Source organism: Mandrillus leucophaeus, unplaced genomic scaffold (genome assembly GCF_000951045.1).
Source record: "Mandrillus leucophaeus isolate KB7577 unplaced genomic scaffold, Mleu.le_1.0 Scaffold366, whole genome shotgun sequence".
Lineage (NCBI taxonomy): Eukaryota > Metazoa > Chordata > Mammalia > Primates > Cercopithecidae > Mandrillus > Mandrillus leucophaeus.
Genome location: NW_012103876.1, coordinates 345,617 through 354,217, shown reverse-complemented (window position 1 = coordinate 354,217; position 8,601 = coordinate 345,617). Strand labels below are relative to the sequence as shown.

The 8,601-nt window shown below is 48.2% G+C and overlaps 1 protein-coding gene across 1 annotated transcript in view; it reads right to left on the bottom strand.

Annotated features, from left to right (window-relative positions):
• The window catches only part of FAM193B (family with sequence similarity 193, member B), a 35,210-nt gene extending 26,615 nt beyond the window's left edge, over positions 1-8,595 (bottom strand). The window contains exons 1-3 of the mRNA XM_011989951.1: positions 7,629-8,595; positions 6,501-6,590; positions 1,672-1,732 (exon numbers count right to left, since the gene is read on the bottom strand). The gene's annotated coding sequence lies outside the window, so the exon portion shown is untranslated. The remainder of the gene's footprint in view (positions 1-1,671; positions 1,733-6,500; positions 6,591-7,628) is intronic.
• Between the last annotated feature and the right edge of the window lie 6 nt (positions 8,596-8,601).

Below are 8,601 nucleotides of genomic sequence, written 5' to 3'. Positions count from 1 at the left end.
AAAAAAAAAAAAAAAAAAAAAAAAGGCTCTTTGGGTTCCTCAATCATTTTTAGGAATACATAAGGGTCTCCTGAGGTTGGAGGACTGCTCAAGCCCAAGTGACGGATGTTGCAGTGAGCCAAGACTGCACCACTGTACTTCAAACTGGGTAACAGTGAGAGCCTGTCTCAAAAAAAAGAAAAGGCTCTTTGGGGGCATGACTCAGTTTTCTAGCTTGGCCTTTCTATCCCCAATTTGGGAATAACCCATTGCCAGACCAGACAGCTGTCAAGGACTACTCTGAAGCTGGATTGAATTTCCAGCACTCAACTTGGCCTCATTCATCCCATGGATTCTTTTTCATCTCCAGGGTTTGTATATGTTTGTACAGGATTTCCCCAAAACACATGCTGTATCTAACCAGCTGCCCTGCAACAGATCCCAAATTCTATTTTGAAATGGCCCACTGGAGCACTCTACTCTCGAGGCACCCAACTCCAAGAGCCTCTCTGTCACCAAGGCAGGCAGAGGACAACACCAGCAGCTAAAATTCCCTTTCAGAAGCAGAGAAAATGATCAATCCTCAGCCTAGAAAAACTCACTGTCATGGTTACCATCACTCACTCTTCCATTCACCCATTCATTCCCTCATTCAACATTCTCAAATTCCGTATCTCCTGCCAATTGTGCTAAGTGCTGGGAAACACCTATCCTTGACAATTCCTATTCATTCCCTAAGATTCTGGTCAAAGGTCAGTGAAGCTTTTGCTGGTCAAGCTAAGCACAACTGATTCTATTTAATACAGCATCATCAAAATGTGCCATAGATGTATTCTGTCTGTTCCTAAATTCCTGGTAGAATGTAAGCTCTCTGGGGGCAGGGTGTGGACCTTGGTCATTTAAGTATGCCCAGGAACCTAACTTGGCTTGGGCCTGGCACATTGCAGGCATTCACTGAATAAACAAATGAAAGCTTAAAGCCCACCTGGCTCATGTCTCAGCTTTTCAACACAAAGGCAGAATGTAAAACAGAGTCAAACCAGTGCATTTCCCAACATGCTATAAGTCACTCTGAGCCACTGATGAGAGGGCAATCAGTGAGAAGAATCTCAGACCATTCTAATGCTGACAATCAGAGCTGCAGTTAATTCTTAAGAGAGCTGACACAACCCTACCTCAGTGCCCTGGAGCTGTTACCCAAACTTCCATGCAGGCTGTGGGCTCAGGCCCTTCCAGGAGGTAGAATAGCTGTTTCACACTGTAAGACTAGTCAGTGGAGAATCCTTTCTGGTTGTACAAGCTCGGCTGGGAGTGAGTCTCTCTGATCCTAGTGACCTTAACCCTAAAACTTTCTCAGTTTTAATATCCCCACAAGGCTAGCTCATCTGCTGAACTGCCTCCTGGGTGCAATCAGCCACAAGGAGGGCCAAAGCCGCAGATTTACCTGAATCCTCAGGTCAAACTGCTACTCTGCTACTGTAACCCCAGCACACGTTACTCATGGAGGAGGAAGAGCATGAACTTTGGGGATGAGACACACAGTTGTGAGTTCAAATCCCAACTGTCGTTTTCAATATGATCTTGGAATATTACTCAATTTCTTTGAGCCTCAATTTCCTCATTTATGAAATGGGAATAAAACCATATTTTACAGAGTTGTGAGGACAGAAGGAAATAAATTATGTAAAGTACCTGGCCTGGGCCTGGCACAAAGTAGGTGCTCAATACCCGTTAGTTTCTTTCCTCTTCTGCCCTGGAAGAAATGACAGGGAAACTTACTAAGTGAGACTTGCCCAAACCAAATTTATTTCTTGAAGCAAAGGACAGAAGGACTAGACAAGTGACTTCAAGGCCTCTTTGAACCCCCAGCTCCTTGTTTTCTGGCTATAACTTCCTAATAAAACCTTCAGTGTTTGCAGTTCCACCAGCCCCTTCTTTCTGCCTTAGTTTCCCTACATCATTTTTCACAGTAGATAGATCTACTTGTAGCTACCACTTGTGCTAAGCATGCTAAGAATGGAGCGGGAAATAATAAAGGGAGCTAAGGGCCTTTGGTGGAGAATGAAGGGGAGATGGACGGCAGCATGTTGGCCCACAGGCTGCGCAACCATGCAGCTGCTGTGCTGGGAGCCACCCAGAGTTTGAAGGACGAAGGCAGGCTCACAGGCACAGAACTGAAGGCACAAACACAGGGCCCTTCCCAAGACATAGCATGCCTCTCCTCAGTCCTTCTCTGTTTCTGCATATCCTGCCAAGAAGGACCAAATACATAAAGTAGTCACACCTTCACATATGCTGTTCCTTCTGCCTTTTTCTTCTCCTTTTTTTTAGGCTCGATCTGGGTGTCACATCCTCTTAAGTCCACAGGAAGAATGAACTTGGCTTTGCTCTGGGATACCCTAACACTTTTTTGTTTAAAAACATATCTCTAGAATAGAGCTTATCAAATATATTCTACTGGTTGAAATCTGTCCTTTCCACAATACTGTGAGCTTTTCAAGGGCAGAGCCTGTGTCCCACAAGTCACTGTATTGCAGTCATTCAGCAGAGCCTGTAGCACAGAGTAGGCACAGGTAAGTGTTTGGATACACAATGGAAGATTAGCAGTTGGCAAATATCATTAATAGATCAGAACTGGGGGAAGGTTTTTTGTTCTGTTTTGAACTAAGGTGGTTTCTATTCTTGCTTATGGAAAAGCTCCTCCCTGGGAAGCTCATTGTTTGAATACCCTAGGTCTTCTCAAAGATCCCCCTGGCACCCTCGATTCAGCAGCTCCCAGACCCAGCCACATGTCGGAGTCACTTGGGGACAATTCAACAATAGACACCTGGGATCCAGACCTGGAGACTGATTCTGTAAGTCTGGGATAGGGTCCAGCAAAGCACAGGGGATCTGATGATTATTAGGTTGGGGCAAGGGAGGTGGAATCAAGCAATCACAGCTGTCTCTCCCACTGAGAATTACTTCTTCACATGCTATCAGAGAATGTATTGAAGCCCATGACGTTCTCTTTCCTGCTTAAAACCTTTCATTGATTCCTCACCACCTACAGGATAAAGCCCAAACCTCTTGGTGTGGTTTTCAAGAACCCTGCTAGCCCCTTCAGCCAGATCTCTCCCGACTCTCCAAGTGAGTGGGGCTCGCCCTGGGTCTTTGTACAAGTTCCTTCCTTTGTTTGGACTCTTTTCTCCCACCTTGTTCTCTGGAGAACCTTGAAGACTTAGCTCTGAGAAGCATTCTCTGACCCATCTTCCTCTAGGTTACGTCTTGGGCAACCCCGACACCAGCTGCCTCTCGTGTTAAGCGCACAGCACTTGTTGGACACTAACATTAACCTTGTACAACTGGATTGTCTTGTTTTTTCTTTTGAGACGGAGTCTCACTCTGTCGCCCAGGTTGGAGTGCAGTGGCACAATCTCGGCTCAGTGCAAGCTCCACCTCCCAGGTTCACGCTATTCTCCTGCCTCAGCCTCCCAAGTAGCTGGGACTACAGGTGCCCGCCACCACAACCGGCTAATTTTTTTGTATTGTTAGTAGAGACGGGGTTTCACTGTGTTAGCCAGGACGGTCTCCATCTCCTGACCTCATGATCCGCCCACCTCAGCCTCCCAAAGTGCTGGGATTACAGGCGTGAGCCACCATGCCTGGCCTGGATTGTCATTTTATACATAAGAAAACAAACCAAGAGGCTGAAACACTTCCAAAGGCCACTTAATAGGGTCCAGGATGGCCGGGCACGGTGGCTCACACCTGTAACCTCAGCACTTTGGGAAGCTGAGGCGGATGGATCACAAGGTCAGGAGATCGAGACCACAGTGAAACCCCGTCTCTACTAAAAATACAAAAAATTAGCTGGGAGCGGTGGCGGGCGCCTGTAGTCCCAGCTACTCGGGAGGCTGAGGCAGAATGGTGTGAACCCAGGAGGCGGAGCTTGCAGTGAGCCAAGATCGCACCACTGTGCTCCAGCCTGGGCGACGGAGTGAGACTCCATCTCAAAAAAAAAGTGTCCAGGATTCGAACCTTTATTCAGAAGAAGCCGATGCTATATCTCCTAGCATCACTGCAATTACTATACACACGTTCTCTAGACTATGAGCCCCTTGTGGGAAGGGACTATGTCTGATTCACTTCTGCATGCGCAGCTAGCCCAGGCCTGGCACAGAGCTGGGATCGGTTAATATTTGCACAATAAATGCCATGTGAGATAAGACTGGGCATCACAGCATGCGAATGGCTGGCCTAAATGAACGAATAACTGCCAACCTGGCCCAGTTTGGGGGCAGATAAGAACGAAGTGGTAGAATCCTCACTTATTAGAATTTAGTTTAACAGCCAGGCATTGAGTATATAAGGACCACAGGACCACACACAGTATATACCCCCCAAATAAATTAAAACATAGACCCTGCTCTAAAAACTTCTAGATGAGGTAAGTAAAGGTGTTAGGATCATCTATCTGATATCAGAAATTAAAATTTAAAACTCAGCTGGGTGCAGTGGCATGCACATGTAGTCCCAGCTATTTGGGAGGCTTAAGGAGAAGTATCACTTGAGTCCAGGAGTTTGAGGATAGCCTGAGCAACATAGCAAGATCCTATCTCTAAATAAAAATAAATAAATAAAATCCTAAGTCGGTAAGTCTTCATTTTCAAAGGTCTTTTGACATTTTTACTGAGTGAGTCTCTACTGGCTTACAAAGAAGAACTAGAGGTGGCAGGGATCCCCTCAGTATCATTTCCTCCTACTGACAATGCAAGTTGTGCAGGCTGGGCAGGCAGTGATTCTAAAGGGGAGGTCCCCAAAGATAGGAACTGTCTTATCCATCTGTGCACCCCAAATAAAGGTCCTGGCACAGAGGTTGTTTTGATATCTGCTGAGTGAACTAAACATAATGAGATGGTTTTATTAAAGATACTGACTAATCATCTACTATAAGATACTGACTAATCAATTTCTTGAGGGAGCAGTGGGAGAATCGGATCTCTAGAGTCCCTTTAAACTAGACTGGGCAAAGGCCCAGAGGACGATGTGGAGGGGAACAAGAGGTGGACAAGGGTAGGATGAGCTCACCTCTCCTCACCAACTGCTGGTTTACATCCTAGCAAGTCTCCTGGGGGCTTACTGAGTGTACCTGGATTACAAACTGAGTGGTCCAAGAGAGACGAAAGACAGCTTGCAGAACTAATAGGCCAGAACACTCAGGCTTTGTATGGCCACCTGGCACAGCTTCTGCCACCTCTCTTAGGTGAGGCGCCTCTATGTACTAGCTGCTACATAGGTTGCTTCTCTTGTGAACTATTATTTATTTATTTTTTTTTTAAGAAGAAGGAGATGGGGTTTCCCTCTGTCCCCCAGGCTGGTGTGCAGTGGCGTGCACTTGAAGTCCTGGGTAACTTGAACTTCTGGGTTCAAGCAATCCTCCCGCCTCAGCATCCCAAGTAGCTGAGATTATAGGTATGCACCCATGCCCAGCTAAGTTCTGGTTTCATTGTTTTTGTAGAACCAGAGAGCTCACTATGTTACCAAGGCTGGTCTCAAACTTCTGGCCTCAAGGGATCCTCCTGCCTCAGCCTCCCAAAGTGCTGGGATTACAGGCGTGAGCCACCAAGGCCTCTTGTGAAGTTCCTGATGGGGTCAGAGAGAAGCAACTTGCGGAGTCACAAAGCTAGGAGGCTAAGCTGGGAATTCAATCCAAGTCTCTAAACACCACTCCCCACTGCCTCCCACAATTGCTTTTTCAGTTGTTCCTTGTTTGTTTGTTTTTTCCTTTGCTAATAAGGTAGTAACTGTTTCAGCCTTCTTGTGCTGTAAACAAGGATTTGGGTTGTTAGGAAACAGATCAATGTGGTTTAGTGGCCTGAAACAATTGAGAGTTAAGCCGTTTGGGATCCCAGTTAAACTCAAGGTCCTGCTTTAAATGTGTACAGGTTATGCAAATGAGTGAAGGGGCCTGGGAAGAACCAGAAGAGGCCTAAGGAGCACACGTTGTCTAAAAGGGCCAAATGCTACTCAGAGACTACTGATTACTGCCTTGTGGAAAAGTGGACCCAGCATCACCATATCTTTAGTTTAAAAAGAGCCCCAAATCCAAATGTGTGAGAAACCTTTTGATCTTTAAAATATGGTCTCAAATGAAAATACAAACAGAAACAAAACAATGTGTGAGCTGGGGCATTCCAACAAGCCTGTGGACTGGGAGTGGTCTTATTTGCCACCTTGGGATTCAGTTTGGTGTATGACACTGAGTTTCATCTTCCTTACCCACTCTGTATATGTAAGACAGGGCTATGAGTGGCAGTGAGAGCCAGAGAACCTCAACAAAGACACGCTTGCAGGCAGAGCAATGACTGAACCCTACCTTTCTACTAGGTGCTTTGCACCAGGGCACAAAAGCCTGCTTCCAGACAGCACCCCCGGTCAAAGTGGGGCATAATCAGAACCGAATTTACCAGTTTGTTTCCCTTCTTTGGGGCTGTAGTTTAAAAAAAAAAAAAAGACTTGTTAAAAATCCCCCAAACTACCTAAGAGTCCTTTTCTTTTCTTTTGTCTAACACCTATAGCTGGAGTCATTTGGGCAAATGTTTAGTTGCTCTGAGTTTCTGTTTCTTCATCTGAAAAATGGGGTAATAATATTTATATCCTCTAGTTTGTTGATCAACATTTGTTAACCACCAGGCACAGGGGTACAATGGTGACTGACATGGCTCCTGAACTCACAGAGTTCACAAATAAAAACAGATAATCAAATCAACGGTCAATTCATCATATGTGTGCTAAATGCTGTGGAGAAATACAGTGGAGGGGGGAAGATTATAAGTAAGGTATGTAAAGTGCCCGGCACAAATAAATGAATCAGTAGGTCAAGCAGTGGAGTAGATAAGAACATGGTAGGAAACTAGATGTCAAAGCAATTGATGAAGCTTAGAGCTCTTGGCAAAGTTATATCCTCAATAAAAACTGAATGGTTGAGCCATCATCCAAGCTTTCTGGCATCTCTATGTGGCAGAGACCCTAAAGTATTCTATGGTCTGCTGAATGAGAAGAAGAGAAGACAACAGCTTCCCGGCTCTCCCTTCTCCCACTCTCCCTTTTTGGGTAACAGCACTCCCAGGGGGGTCCCAGAGTAGGCTGGTGGGGGAAGCAGCCTCAGGGTTGGCAGCTAGACCCAGTAGGGGTCGGGGGTCCCACCTGGGGAGTCTCCTATGGAAGCAGTGTCAGCCTAGGATAGGAGATGGGGATAGGGATGAAGGTGGAGCTTCTGACACTCAATAAGTGGTGACATTTTCATTAATTAAAAACCTTATTGTGATCTGAGACACAAGGAAATCAGCATGAAAACTGGGTTACAATAAGCACGGGTTCTGGACTGATTCATTTTCTCTCTCATTCACCTAGTTATTTTTACTCTGTGTTAGCAAGGCCCTGGGCCAGGCGTGGAGGATTAGAGATAGATGGCATGGCCTGTGTCCCTGCGGAGTTCACAGTCCAGGGCAGGCAACAGACATATCAACAGAACATTTCATCACAGAAAGGGGAGTGCTACCAGAGGGAGGCACAGAGGGCTGTGGGCACAGAGAGGGCACCTGACGCAACTGGGGAGGTCAGGGGAGGCTTTGTAGGAAGGTACCCCAAATGGCAACCCCACTCACATGCACAATTCCAGAGATTCTACTAGAAGGCTGTCAAGAGCCATGCCTTCTGGCTGCACCAGCCTCCCAGAGTCCCCTGCTGCCCGATGCAGTGTCTGCAGAGCCAAACGCATCTTCCGCCACGCCTCATCCTCATCCGGCGCCGCATCCGACCCTCCAAGACTCCTGCAGGAGCCTGCCTTCCTGGGCAGGCTCAGCCAAAAGACCAACTCAAAACTCTTTTGTCAGAGCAAGCTTAGGGAGAGCCACCCAGCCCCGAGTGCCACAACCCTCCCAGAGCAACCGTGGCCCATGTCACCCCCGCCTCTCAGTGAACATTGGCAGGGTACCCCCCATTATCTCCTTTGCTCAAAAGAAAGTGACCTTCTTCCAGGTGGCAAGCTGGAAGCTTTGGAGAATCCTCCTACTGTTCACTCTCAGCAGGAGTCTCCAAACCCGGGATCTCAGGGTCGGGGTGGGCCGCCTTGCGGGGCAGGGGAAGGGAGAAAGGGCAGGTTCTGCTGGGTTTCCACCCCAGTGCAGAAACCCCACCAAAAACTCTTCCGGCCAGCCTGGCTGTCTGCTCCGACTGCTCTGCTGGGTATGGCGAGGAGGTGCCAGGAGACACAGCTGCTGAGGGGCCGCGGCTGCAGGCGGTGCAGGGGACGGAGTGGAGCCGTTCCCGAGGGGAGAGGGAAGAGGCTGCAGCCGTCCAGTCCCAGAGCCCCGAGATGGCCTGTGGCTGAGGGAGCAGGTGGGCCCAGGGGGAGGTGGCGGGCCGAGAGAGGAGCTGCGGCCTCGGGATCACAGCCCAGTCCCAGTGTGGGTGTACGGCCGGACGTTAGTCTCTGCTCCAGGCCGAAGGCGGCGGGGAGAGGGGAGCAGCTTCAGCCTAGTCGCAGGAGCGCGGACCGAGCCTCGGCTTTGGGGAGAGGGGTCCAGCCTCCATGCCCGCCCCGGGGGAGAAAGCTTCGGCGCCGGACCCGGGGGAAGG